The sequence below is a fragment of the Lissotriton vulgaris genome, chromosome 1_1, assembly GCF_964263255.1.
Source record: "Lissotriton vulgaris chromosome 1_1, aLisVul1.2, whole genome shotgun sequence".
Lineage (NCBI taxonomy): Eukaryota > Metazoa > Chordata > Amphibia > Caudata > Salamandridae > Lissotriton > Lissotriton vulgaris.
In genome coordinates, this window is record NC_141685.1 from 1,368,721,309 (window position 1) to 1,368,736,123 (window position 14,815).

Sequence of the window (14,815 nt, forward strand, 5' to 3'; positions counted from 1 at the left end):
AGATTAATGGCGCCTAAATAGAGCACGTAAAGGAACAGTTACAAATCTAAGAAAAGGGAAAGAAAAGACTAGGAAAAAACACAGAAAGAGCTTGTAGATGAGATTCTCTTCCAGGAACAGCAGGTTAAGAGAAATTACACAGGGAGCAGTTAAGCTTGTAACACGGGGAGAATAGAAAAGAAAATGCAGTTTTATGAAATGTGTTTGCCTAATCCAGCTAGCACTTTTATTTTATTTCTCTATTTGCTTCTTTTATTGGTAAAGTAAGTTTCAAGTGCATGCACAGGTATGACCGAGAGAGCCAGGGTATAATAATTTGAAGCGTTTGCACCAGCGCTAATGAAGGATGAGAGTTATAGCAAAGATATGAAAGGGGAAGCGATAATTAATATGTGATATGGCAATAGTGACACCAAAATAAGCCACCTATTTATAAAACTGACATGGAAGAAATACTAAAGGTTAACTTCTGAAATTGTAGCCGATGTTAAAAATATTCTCATTGTCGGCAGGATTCGAACCTGCGCGGGGAGACCTCGATGGATTTCTAGTCCATCGCCTTAACCACTCGGCACAACAACTGACTGTAAGGTGTGTGCACATAATCGGTATGCAAGTTTTCAAGGTGTCCCACAGCAAATTCCTGATATTCTGCAATGCACTTTTTAAAAATAATGTTTTTTTCAGCAGGCACATTCTCTCCTAAAAACAAAAATTGCATGCGTATATCTCTAGTTTGGAATACCATAGGCTTGCATGCATACTCTCATGGGTCACTCAAGTTTTTTGGACCCTATTGCACTCCGTTTTCATGCTGCTTTTAGTATATGGCCCGTATTACAGAAGTCTACCATCTTTGAGTATTTGAGGCTCCTTTGTAAGTGCTTTATATTTTTTCCTTGAAGAGCTATATAATAAAGGGGTCCGGTAAAGATTGCATTTATGGAAGATAAAAGAAGGCCCACTTGTCTCACCAAATGCTGTAGAGAAACCTGATGTTTTACTCATGTTATCCTTAGTTCGTTTTTGTTAGACCTTGCATTCTTAAGGTGGTCCCAACCCCACCTTATTGCTTTTCACCTCCGCATTTTGCTGTATCTTTTTGTTGGCCTTAGGACTCTGATCACTTTATCGCTGCTAATCAGTGCTGAAGTGCACGTGCTTCTTCCCTAATCATGTGTATAATTGGAGTATACCTGACTGACAGATTTAATTTACTTGAAAGCCCCTTGTAAAGTGGTATACCATATACCCAGGGACTGATTGTGCCGCCCAAAGAAATAGCATTTCAAACCTGTCTCAAACCTGCTACTGCAGTGCCTGTGCTGCAGTGTACTGCCACTTCGACTTGGCATTTAAAACTACTTGCCAAGCCTTAAACTCCAATTTTATTACATATCAGTAACCCCTAAGGTAGGCCCTAGGTAGTCCTAGGCGCATCATGCTATGTATGTAAAAGGTAAGACATGTACTGTGGTAGTTTGTATGTCCTAGTAGTATCAAACAGTCTATTACATTTTTCACTACTGTGAGGTCTGCCCCTCTCATAGGTTAGCATTGGGTATTCCCTTATACTTTTTGGGGGGTAATTCCATATCAGAGAGGAGAAGCTTTATTTATTTATTGATAAATCCTATCTACTGGTGAGGTTGGATTTAATCTTACTATTGTATAAATGCCATTTTTAGAGAGTGAGCATTTCTCTGCACTTACTGCTCTATTTGCATGAAAACCTGTCTTCAATTGACGTCTGGATTGGGCTGCGAGACAGCTACATATGTGCATTCCCTGTAGACAGCCACAACACAGGTCACTCAACTGCAACTGCATTCATCTGCATTCTGATTGACCTGGGGGAGAGCTCCGCTCCCCTTACCGCAAATATGTTCAAGAACGATAATTTATGTCAGTAAGTACAGTATACCTACATCTTATAATCATGTGTGTTTAAATAATTTGTCGTTAGATCGTTTGAATATTGAAAAGGATCTGTTTTTAATAGACATTTTACAAAAACAACTGGTACATTTGGGAATTCTGTAAAGGAAAAACCCAACTGCCGTGACATTGCCAACCACAATGCCGTGACTCGGATTCGAATCGAGGTTGCTGCGGCCACAACGCAGAGTACTAACCACTATACGATCACGGCGAGCTTCTTGGGCTCAATAACGTACAGTGACATGAAGAAATTATAATTCGGAACACTCAGGGCTACTCCTGTGATAGGCTGAATGTGTTCATTGCTTCCTCATTCCTTATACAAAGGCTTTATCTCCTCAGTGGTTGATAGGCTGAAACCGTTTCCTGGGCGCCTGCTTGTGAACTGGCAGGAGTCAAAGATCACACATACACTGGTGGGCCTGTGATGGGACACCAATGCAGAGAAACACACCTGGCGCAGATATTCTATTCTGTTTATTAGACCTGCATCTCCCCTGTACCTCCTCAAGCCATCTGTATGTGAAGCAAGAAAGAGTTAAGGAACGGTCCATCTACACTTTTATTGGGAGGATGCTGCCGTGAGCTCCTCCCAGCTAATCACACAAACAGCAGTAAAGCAAGATAACTACAAAGTTAGGGGGGACTGCATGGTTAGGTTTTTGAGGAATTATTGAAACTGACCTCAGTGACCCATAATCAGAGCTGTGGCTAATGACTGCATGCCTAATTATGATGAAGCAAGCACCATGGCTCGTAGGGGCCCCACAACACACTTTTCTTAGCTCATTGAATTAAAGTATAAACTCCTGCAATGTGTGAGTGGTAAAGGCTTGTTAATTTTGTTGCTTTTCAAATTCACTTCTGACAACAAGACGAAGGAACATTGGGGCATCAGACGCTTTGGAAAGTAGCCACCAACTGCAGAGAAAGAGAGAAAGAGGGAAAAGGCAGTATGAGGTGTGGAGAAAACAGCAGCAGGTACAAGGAGCTCAAATGAGATTAATGGCGCCTAAATAGAGCACGTAAAGGAACAGTTACAAATCTAAGAAAAGGGAAAGAAAAGACTAGGGAAAAATACAGAAAGAGCTTGTAGATGAAATTCTCTTCCAGGAACAGCAGGTTAAGAAAAATTACACAGGGAGCAGTTAAGCTTGTAACACGGGGGAGAATAGAAAAGAAAATGCAGTTTTATGAAGTGTGTTTGACTAATCCAGCTAGCACTTTTATTTTATTTCTCTATTTGCTTCTTTTATTGGTAAAGTATGTTTCAAGTGCATGCACAGGTACGACCGAGAGAGCCAGGGTATAATAATTTGAAGCGTTTGCCCCAGCGCTAATGAAGGACGAGAGTTATAGCAAAGATATGAAACGGGGAGCGATAATAAATATGTGATATGGCAATAGTGACACCAAAATAAGCCACCTATTTATAAAACTGACATGGAAGAAATACTAAAGGTTAACTTCTGAAATTGTAGCCGATGTTAAAAAGATTCTCATTGTCGGCAGGATTCAAACCTGCCCCGGGAGACCCCAATGGATTTCTTTGTCCATCGCCTTAACCACTCGGCCACAACAACTGACAGTAAGGTGTGTGCACATAATCTGTATGCAAGTTTTCAAGGTGTCCCACAGCAAATTCCTGATATTCTGCAATGTACTTTTTAAAAAAAATGTTTTTTTCAGCAGGCACATTCTCTCCTAAAAACAAAAATTGCATGCGTGTATCTCTAGTTTGGAATACCATAGGCTTGCATGCATACTCTCATGGGTCACTCAAGTTTTTTGGACCCTATTGCACTCTGTTTTCGTGCTGCTTTTAGTATATGGCCCATATTACAGAAGTCTACCATCTTTGAGTATTTGAGGCTCCTTTGTAGGTGCTTTATATTTTTTCCTTGAAGAGCTATATAATAAAGGGGTCCGGGAAAGATTGCATTTATGGAAGATAAAAGAAGGCCCACTTGTCTCACCAAATGCTGTAGAGAAATCTGATGTTTTACTCATGTTATCCTTAGTTCGTTTTTGTTACACCTTGCATTCTTAAGGTGGTCCCAACCCCACCTTATTGCTTTTCACCTCCGCATTTTGCTGTATCTTTTTGTTGGCCTTAGGACTCTGATCACTTTATTGCTACTAATCAGTGCTGAAGTGCACGTGCTTCTTCCTTAATCATGTGTATAATTGGAGTATACCTGACTGACAGATTTAATTTACTTGAAAGCCCCTTGTAAAGTGGTATACCATATACCCAGGGACTGATTGTGCCGCCCAAAGAAATAGCATTTCAAACCTGTCTCAAGCCTGCTACTGCAGTGCCTGTGCTGCAGTGTACTGCCACTTCGACTTGGCATTTAAAACTACTTGCCAAGCCTTAAACTCCAATTTTATTACATATCAGTAACCCCTAAGGTAGGCCCTAAGTAGTCCTAGGGGCATCATGCTATGTAAGTAAAAGGTAAGACATGTACTGTGGTAGTTTGTATGTCCTAGTAGTATCAAACAGTCTATTACATTTTTCACTACTGTGAGGTCTGCCCCTCTCATAGGTTAGCATTAGGTATTCCCTTATACTTTTTGGGGGGTAATTCCATATCAGAGAGGAGAAGCCTTATTTATTTATTGATAAATCCTGTCTACTGGTGAGGTTGGATTTAATCTTACTATTGTATAAATGCCATTTTTAGAGAGTGAGAATTTCTCTGCACTTACTGCTCTATTTGCATGAAAACCTGTCTTCAATTGACGTCTGGATTGGGCTGCGAGACAGCTACATATGTGCATTCTCTGTAGACAGCCACAACACAGGTCACTCAACTGCAACTGCATTCATCTGCATTCTGATTGGCCTGGGGGAGAGCTCCGCTCCCCTTACCGCAAATATGTTCAAGAACGATAATTTATGTCAGTAAGTACAGTATACCTACATCTTATAATCATGTGTGTTTAAATAATTTGTCGTTAGATTGTTTGAATATTGAAAAGGATCTGTTTTTAATAGACATTTTACAAAAACAACTGGTACATTTGGGAATTCTGTAAAGGAAAAACCCAACTGCCGTGACATTGCCAACCACAATGCCGTGACTAGGATTCGAACCGAGGTTGCTGCTGCCACAACGCAGAGTACTAACCACTATACGATCACGGCGAGCTACTTGGGCTCAATAACGTACAGTGACATGAAGAAATTATAATTCGGAACACTCAGGGCTACTCCTGTGATAGGCTGAATGTGTTCATTGCTTCCTCATTCCTTATACAAAGGCTTTATCTCCTCAGTGGTTGATAGGCTGAAACCGTTTCCTGGCCGCCTGCTTGTGAACTGGCAGGAGTCAAAGATCACACATACACTGGTGGGCCTGTGATGGGACACCAATGCAGAGAAACACACCTGGCGCAGATATTCTATTCTGTTTATTAGACCTGCATCTCCCCTGTACCTCCTCAAGCCATCTGTATGTGAAGCAAGAAAGAGTTAAGGAACGGTCCATCTACACTTTTATTGGGAGGATGCTGCTGTGAGCTCCTCCCAGCTAATCACACAAACAGCAGTAAAGCATGATAACTACAAAGTTAGGGGGGACTGCATGGTTAGGTTTTTGAGGAAATATTGAAACTGACCTCAGTGACCCATAATCAGAGCTGTGGCTAATGACTGCATGCCTAATTATGATGAAGCAAGCACCATGGCTCGTAGGGGCCCCACAACATACTTTTCTTAGCTCAATGAATTAAAGTATAAACTCCTGCCATGTGTGAGTGGTAAAGGCTTGTTAATTTTGTTGCTTTTCAAATTCACGTCTGACAACACGACGAAGGAACATTGGGGCATCAGACGCTTTGGAAATAGCCACCAACTGCAGAGAAAGAAAGAAAGAGGGAAAAGGCAGTATGAGGTGTGGAGAAAACAGCAGCAGGTACAAGGAGTTCAAATGAGATTAATGGCGCCTAAATAGAGCACGTAAAGGAACAGTTACAAATCTAAGAAAAGGGAAAGAAAAGACTAGGAAAAAATACAGAAATAGCTTGTAGATGAAATTCTCTTCCAGGAACAGCAGTGGAGTTCTGGACTTTTTGGTTCCGTCCAGAGGTGTCAGGGGACAACACCCGAAGACCCCGGAGTTCTACCTGTCTCGGTGCACGAATAAACAGAAACACGGGCTTCTCGATGGTGGCGTCAAAGACCAAAGGTTTATTACTGCAGGGACACAGAAGTCACAGAAACTACACACGGGCAGTGTCTAGGAGCCTGTTCAATTTGTACAAAGAGGGTTGCTCCTTATATACTAAAATTTGAGCTTGAGGCAAATTCTTTACATGAAATACATTCCCAGAACCTTTGTGTCCTAAACAATAAATATTTGGTGTTACACAGGAATCGTCGATAATATCTGATGCCAAACATTACGAAGAGGGGTTCCCACTAGTTCATCACAATCCCTTGTCAATATTGCATTCAAGAGCCGGACCGCCTCATCGTAAATTTCGTTACCTCCCCCTAATAAAGATTCAGAAAGAAAGGAACGGAGCCAGGTGTGGAAGATAGGAAAGTAGGATAAGGGATGTTTGTGGGTTGTAAATGGGCAAGGCTACCAGCTTCGGCCGCCTAATCGTGATCAGGCCAACGGACACGAGAACCAGTATAGCAGGACTGGCCTCGGGCAGAAGAGGCAGCTTTTGTCGAGTCATGCAGCTACAGCGTGTTCTGGTCTAAGGTGCACGTGTCACTAGAGAGGTGAATCTCCGGCTAAGCCTACGTGTCCTTAATTGAAATGGAGAAATCAGAGGTTATTGCGTATGTGAGGGCAAGAAACACAAAATGGCTGCCATGATCTAAGATGGATGCCATGGGTAGATCGGAAATGTGTTTGTAACAGGAGTACTCTTACTCGTAGCATAGTGAAAACACCAGGATATGCTAAATGGATCATTTGCGGTTCGCTGATACCAATATGATGTATTTCCGACAATATTGAAAACACGGGTTCAAATTGTCACGGAACCTCAGACCCTCCTTTTGCCCTTACATAGGCAATTACTGAGTCTATGTCAGAGTCTAATTCTATGCTCATCAAGTCAGTGACATGCTGTTGTATCATCATCCTCTCTCGTGCCTTTTCTCCAAACGCAGGTGGTTTTCTAAAACAGGTTGCAGCACAAAGACTACACAGAGCTGGACCACACTGGATAATCAGGCAACACGAGAACAGGAATACTAAGATGACACCAATGACCATCAGAACCTTCCATCCCCACGCTGATATCAGAGTCCACAACCACTCCATGAAGGACCAGTTTCCCTTGTCTACATGAATAGAGTCGGAAATCTTGTGTAGCTTAGAGATCGCCTCATAGACTGTTGGAGCATTATTGGGAATAAAGACACAGCAGCTCGATTGGATCATTCTGCATACCCCACCTCGATCTGCAAGAATTACGTCTAGAACCATACGGTTCTACAACGTCATGAGTCTATCCGCCTGAAGCTCAGCTGTCAAGTTGCTAAGGGCACCAGCAGTTTCGGTAATAGTAGATTCAACTACCCGTGTTAGCTGACGTATGTTTCTACTATTGGCCATAGGCCCCCAGAACGGAAGGAAACCTTTGAAGAAGTCTCCAGCTTCCTGACCAGCGGTATCTTCCTTGCTGAAGACACCTCTTGCTACTCTGGTCTTGTGATAATCAGATGAAGCAGTGTATGTTGGAGGCAATAATCGAGCAATATAACATGATCCTGAAAAGTCAGCAGGCAACCATGTATACGCTCTGTCTTGACAGATGAAGTAGGTACCCCTAGCAGTAAGAAAAGCAGGGGAAGAGTTAGACGGAAACACGTAAGTCTCTACGCACTCACTCCTCCCTAGCTGAGCTCTTGGATTTCTCCCATTACCTTGCAAACAGACCTGACCTCGGTGAGGTACGACCCAGATTGGAGTTGAGCTTTTACGCTTGCTTTCTCCCAAACTAAGGCGATACTCTGAAGAATTCCAACTCAAATATACTCTTAATTCGTCTCTAGGGTAAGATGGAGTGTTATTGACGTCCTTGATCATATCAATAATACCCTGAACTAGAGCTTTGTTGGCAGAGTTATATTTAGTGGAACGTGGTGGACGCGGAGGATAGGTTTCAAGGGCATAAGCAAAAATGGTCTGAAGGGCCTGAAATGATCCATTATAGCTGAAAGGCAAAACCAGATAGGGAATACCTTTATCCATAGTGTGGGGTATCAAGCCACACACCCAGCAGTCTGTAGTATTAACTACCAGTTGGTGTTGGTGCAAGAGCTGTACAAAAGTGTTATTGATGAATTCTGAGCGTCGAGCTTGCTCATGTTCAGGAAACGAGTGAAAAGAGTGTATAGAAGAAACAGTAGAAGTAGCAGGATCAAGGGGAGGTACTGTAGTTACTGGCATAAAAATCAAATTCACACCAAAGACGATTCCACCCACCAACGTTATCAAAACAATCAAAAATGTAATGGCACATTGCATCAGAAAGCATTTGCCGTGAAGAATTCTGTAAAGTCTGTTTCTGCGAACATAAATCACATTTTCTCGTTGCAGCGCAGGAAGCTCCATCTTCTACAATCCGCTCGCGACCACTGATGATGTGTACGTAGATGAAAATGCCTCTATTAGCTCTGGGAGTTCCCAGAACCAACAGAAAGATCGACCTTGTGTCTGACCCCTGCAGATTCAACTAGGCACACAGCCACGACCCTACGGCTACCCAGACGGCAAGGCAATTTTTTAAAACAATAAAACAATAGCAAACTTCCTGGCTGATGGCAAAAGTTTCAAAATTCAAAATATCACAATAGGCAGTTTCCTGCTTTATTTGTCCATATTACGAGATCGTAAGTTGTATCTTAGTTTTGCAGGAACTGTTTGATCGGAAAATAACGTATCATTAGTAGCTGTTGCAGTGTTCAGGTTCGCAGATGACAGAGTTTTTTCTGATGCAGAGGACAAATGTTCAGAGTTCAAAGGAATCTTTTCAGGAGGAGAGTCAGAGTTTGAAGTGTCAGTTATCAATTCAGCATCACTAAAAGGGGCAAACTTGGGTGTTTGCTCGAATTCAGAGGCACCAATTCCCTTCTTAACCCAGTCGTCATAAGGAAGTGGCAGAGGTACACGTTTGACGTGTGTCGCATGGATCCAATGCTTGCGACCAGCCACACGAACGGCAGTTCTTGTTGCAAGTAGCACCTGGAAGGGGCCAACAAATCTGGGTTGAAGGTTCTTCGTCCTTGCGAAATTTCGTACCACAACGTGGTCACCTGGTTTCAGTTGATGACCTGGACTCTCCGGTGGCTTTGGCAATGCATCGAAAACCTGTTGGTGAATAAGACTCAATTTAGCAGTCAAGTCGTAAAGGTAATCAATCAACATTGGATATTCTAGAGAACAAAACTCCTTTGGCCTCGGTACTCCCCAAATATTAGCGGGACGGCGAAAGACAATTTCATATGGACTAAGCCCTACTCTAGAATGTACAGTCGCTCTCGTTGATAACAAAGCCAAAGGTAGTGCGTCTGGCCAGGATAAACCCGTGGATGCCTGTATTTTAGCTAGTTTTAGTTTGAGGGTGCCATTGTAACCCTCAACCAAACCAGCAGACTGGGTATGGTTTGCACTGTGGAACTTCTGTTTAATGCCCAAACCGGCACACACACTCTGCATAACTTTCCCTATAAACTCACTTCCGTTATCTGACCATACAATCCGTGGCATTCCATATCCTTTTCGTACTGCACTAGGGCAGAACCTTGAGGAAGTATAAAAGAATCTAACTGACTTTTTAATGCCTGACTGTAAATGGACGGACTCTCACAATAGCCTTGTGGAGCGCGTTTAAACCTGAAGCTTCGACCTCCTAGACAGAAGCCGAAAATATCTCTGCTTTCTTCGGCTATCGGAATGCTGAAAAAGGCATTCTTCAAGTCGATGACTGAAAACCATGTGGCTGTATCAGGAATCAATGTTAACAAGGCAGTAATGTCTGGAACTACAGGGAACTGCGGAACCACAATCTTATTAACCTCTCTGAGATCGATAACAAACCTATATACTGGAGGCTTTGTCGGATCAGTACGTTTCAAAATCGGTAATACAGGACTGTTACAGACATTTCCTCTAGTTTCTTCAACCACACCTTTCTTAATCAAATCTTGTACAATCAATAAAAGTGCACGTTCACCTTCACTAGATATTTTGTATTGAGGAATTCGTGGAAATTTGACATTTGCTTTCAAAGTGACTACATATGGTGGTATTTCCAAAAGGCCTACATCGTTAGGACCAGTCGCCCAAAGAGTATCAGGGAGTGAACGCAGCTCTGGCGGGAGTGCATCCATTGACAAGTACATCGGAGAGGTGATTCTTTTGCCCAATGTAAGCTGTACTCCTTCCGGAGAACAGTACAATGTCGCATATAGGCGTTTTAACAAGTCTAAACCAAGCAGATTTTCATTACAACCTGTCGTCAAAATCAAGGGTGCTTTCAATTGACACGGTCCAACAGAAATAGACAAAGGACCAGATATGGGGTTGTAAACAGGGGCGCCTGAAAAACCTACAGAAACATTTGTTAAGCCGGACAAAGGTGCGCCAGGGAGTTTCGCATGAATGATAGAACTTTTTGCCGCACCAGTATCCAACAGAAACGGTTCGACTACACCTGATGTTGCTACTGCGACATAAGGCCCACTCTGATCCACTGGAACTGATACTACTCCCTCTCTCTGTCCATGGCTGTCCTAGTACCCATTTTGATGAAATCCCTCATCCACTTCACAATAGTCTTCAACATGATACTGTTGAGATCTATTTTGCTGGGCAGACTGTCCATTTCGTTGATCAAAGTGATTGGAAGGGCGATCATTCATCTGTGGAGGCATAGCACCTCGTCCTCGACCTCTAGAATTCTGCACAAAACCACCACGACCTCTCTGAGCTGCTGCTGCATTATTTTGCGCTAAGACTGGACAGTCATTTTTGTAGTGACCCTCTTTCTTACAGTACGCACACTGGTTCCACTGATATTGAGGCCTCGGTGAACTATAATCTGTCCTTTGATATGACCCTTGCTGCGTATTAGTCTGATTCATGCGAGGCGGATACGCCTGTTGCAAGAGAACTTTAGTCTTTAAATCTTTCGTTTTCTTATCTGATTTCTCTTTCTCCTCTTTATCCCTATTTTCATAATACTGCGCAGTTGCAAGTATTTGCGCAGTTGTAGAGACAGCCCACGCACTCTCGGAATCTTTCAATTTGTTGCAGAGCTCTGGTAGCAAATTGTGTACAAATTTATCGACAAACAATCTCTGTCCTCCTTCTGTACTCATATCCTGACCACTATGATCTACAAAAGTCTCTTCGAACCTCGTAAAGAAGTCGGAGACACTTTCGTCTTTCTTCTGCCTGCATGCGGACAACTTGTCCCAGTTAACACGCAATGCTGGCATCAGAGTCTTCATTAAGTCAATTATCCTACCTGGAAGATTAGCAATTAGAGGTTCGGGTTTGGAACCACCTATTTGCTGACCATCTGCTGCAATGATAGCTGCCCAATCACCACCTAGGGCAACTGGATGATTCTCTTTACGTATTTTAGCCCAAATTGGTTGTGGTACTACATTTCCAAATAACATGTCGATGTCCGCTAGATTCATTACACAAGCCTCTACTGTCTGCGCTAACTCCTTATAGTATCCAGCAGGATTCTTACGCGGATCTGGCAAGGCCTGTTTCACTGCTAACACTTCGGCTCGCTTCCATGGAATGTGTATCCATACTCTCTGGAATTGCGCCGGAGCGGCTACAATACCATTAATGGCATCAGCTTGCACAGCTTCGCGCCAAATTGGAGGAACCTCCCTCATTGGATATTGGCCAGTCTGCTTCGTACTACTTTTCTCTAAGTCTCTCGGTGAACGAAGTGATGGATCATTTCTATAACTTAAAATCAGTTCCATCGCTTCTTTTATATTCGGACCTACTATCATTCCTGTAGTAAACTCTTTCTGAACTTTAATTAAGTCTTCTAAATTCGATTCAGAGTCATCTTCTTCTAGTTCCTCACGTAAAAGAGAGCACATCTCGTCAAAAACATATCGTTGCGTTGGTTCATTCCATTGCATAAATGTATCTAGTACATCTCTCGTACTATATCTCCTACTCTTCGAAATCCATCTAAGAGCTATGGAATCCAAGATTCCCCGTTCCTCAGTACTTGGAAGCTGACTGCGTCTCTGTACAGAGTCAGAGGCAGGAGTCTTAATTAAGGTTTTATAGAAAGGAGACAGAATATTAGAGACGGAATCAGTGATTCTTCGACGAACAGTAAGCGGAGTCATAATACTAGCAGATGTAGAGAACACAGAAGCAGTAGGAATAGATAGCACAGGAATAGTAGGAGTATCAGGCAAGGCAGCTTGTGAAACAGTAGGTGTAAGCGATACAGGTATAGGTAAAGAAGCCGGCAACCCAGGAAGAGGAGGTGCCGAAGGAATATTCACATTAATTATAGGAGGTACAGGAGCTTGATTCTGGGGGACAGGAGCAGGAATACCAGGTTGTACAGCAACCGGCAATTGAACATTCGGTACAGGTGGAGCCGTAGCACCTTGTGCATACGGTGGAGGTGACTGTAACAGGTAAGACAATAGAGGATCGTTTTTGGGGTCCTCCAGTATCTTAGTTGTTTTCGATGGCAAGGCAGGATAGCACTTGTCGATCGCTAAATTATGCTCTCTAATGGCCACCTCTATGGCCTTCTCAGACTCGTTGACTTGCAGCTGCTTAACAGCCTGTTCTAAAGTCAACTCTTGCTCTTTCTGTTCTTTCTTCAACCTTTTAATTTCTCTCTGTTTGGATTCTTTTCGCCAGTAACGGAAAGAATCAAACATTGCCGGCCGGGCTTTCTTCCTAAACAATTTCGCTTCTAAATTATCAAGGATTTCGGGTTCAAAACTACCTTGCAGTGGCCAACTAAGGACACCATCCTTTTCCGTATAGCGGATCCATACCTCATTATAAGATATAGGACCCACGCCATGTTTACAATACAGATCATATAGAGGAGTCCCAATCGGAGGAACCAGACATGAGTCCTCAAATCGTGAATCACTGTTGCAACCAAAACAAGACAACATACAATTTTTCCGACTTACCATTTTGCAATCCGGAACACAGAACGAACAAAACAAGAAACAGATATGTGCACCTGAACCAAGAACTTAGGCCTACCAAAAGCGAACTGATGTATCGATACCCAAACTAAAGCCATCATCCACAGGAGCACCATCCGTCTCACGACCAGCACCGACAACTCCCTGACCACCGCCGAACACCTGCATTTCCAGATCCACACCAACCCGAACACCACCCTCAGAGGCACCCTGATCTACCGACCCCCTGGACCACGCACACAATTCAGCGAGGACATCGCCGACTTCGTCAGCCCACATGCCCTCCCCTCCGCTGACTACATCCTCCTGGGAGACCTCAACTTCCATCTGGAGAACAACAACGACCGCAACACCAGCACCCTGCTCGACAACCTCACCAACCTGGGACTCAAGCAACTGGTGTCCACCCCCACCCTCCTCGCCGGACACACACTCGACGCTGTCTTCTCATCCAGCAAGGACATCAACTTCAGCCACACCACAGAGCTTCAATGGACGGACCACAGCTGCGTCCACTTCACCTTCAAGAAAACAACGACCCACCACCACCAGCAACAGACCGCCCGCAGAAGCTGGAACAAGATCACAGCAGACCAGCTCGCCACCTCCCTGAGCCAGCACCCTCCTGCCAGCTCAGCGAACCCCAGCCAGGCCGCCGACAACCTCACGAAGTGGATCAGCAACTGCGCGGACGAACTCGCCCCACTGAGGACCCCGCCCAGCAGACCCGGCAGCAAGAAAGCCCCATGGTTCACCGACGAACTCAAGAGCTCCAAGAAGAACTGCCGAGCCCTCGAGAAAGTCTGGAGAAGGGAACCGACACCGGACAACAGGACCTCCTTCAAACTTGCCACCCGGAAACACCACCAGCTGATCCGCGCCGCCAAGAAAACAGCATTCAAGGACCGGTTGGACAACAACGCACACAACTGCAAGGAACTCTTCAACATCGTCAAAGAGCTTTCCAACCCCAGCGCAGGAAACAACGACATCACCCCATCGCAAGACCTCTGCAACTCCCTGGCTTCATACTTCCACAACAAGATCGCGGACATACACAACAGCTTCAACAACCAACCAACGCACACCATGACCGAACAACCACCCCCCACCACCACCCTCCGCGCCTGGACCCCGATCAGCACCGAAGACACCATCCGCACGATGAACTCCATCCACTCCGGATCACCGACCGACCCCTGCCCTCACCACGTCTTCAACAAAGCCGACGCTGTCATCGCACCCCACCTGCGAGACATCATCAACACATCCCTCGACACCACCATCTTCCCCGAGAGCTGGAAACACTCCGAACTCAGCGCCCTACTCAAGAAACCAACAGCGGACCCCACCGACCTCAAGAATTACCGCCCCATCTCGCTCCTCCCGTTTCCAGCCAAAGTCATCGAGAAGACCGTCAACAAGCAGATGGCCGCTTTCCTCGAGACGAACGGATCCCTCGACCCCTCACAGTCCGGCTTCCGAGCCAACCACAGCACCGAGACCGCCCTCATCGCCGCCACCGACGACATCCGAGCCCTGATGGACAATGGAGAAACAGCGGCCCTCATCCTCCTAGACCTCTCCGCGGCATTCGACACGGTCTGCCACCGCACCCTAGTACGGCGCCTCAGCAACGTCGGAATCCAGGACAAGGCGCTGGAGTGGATCACC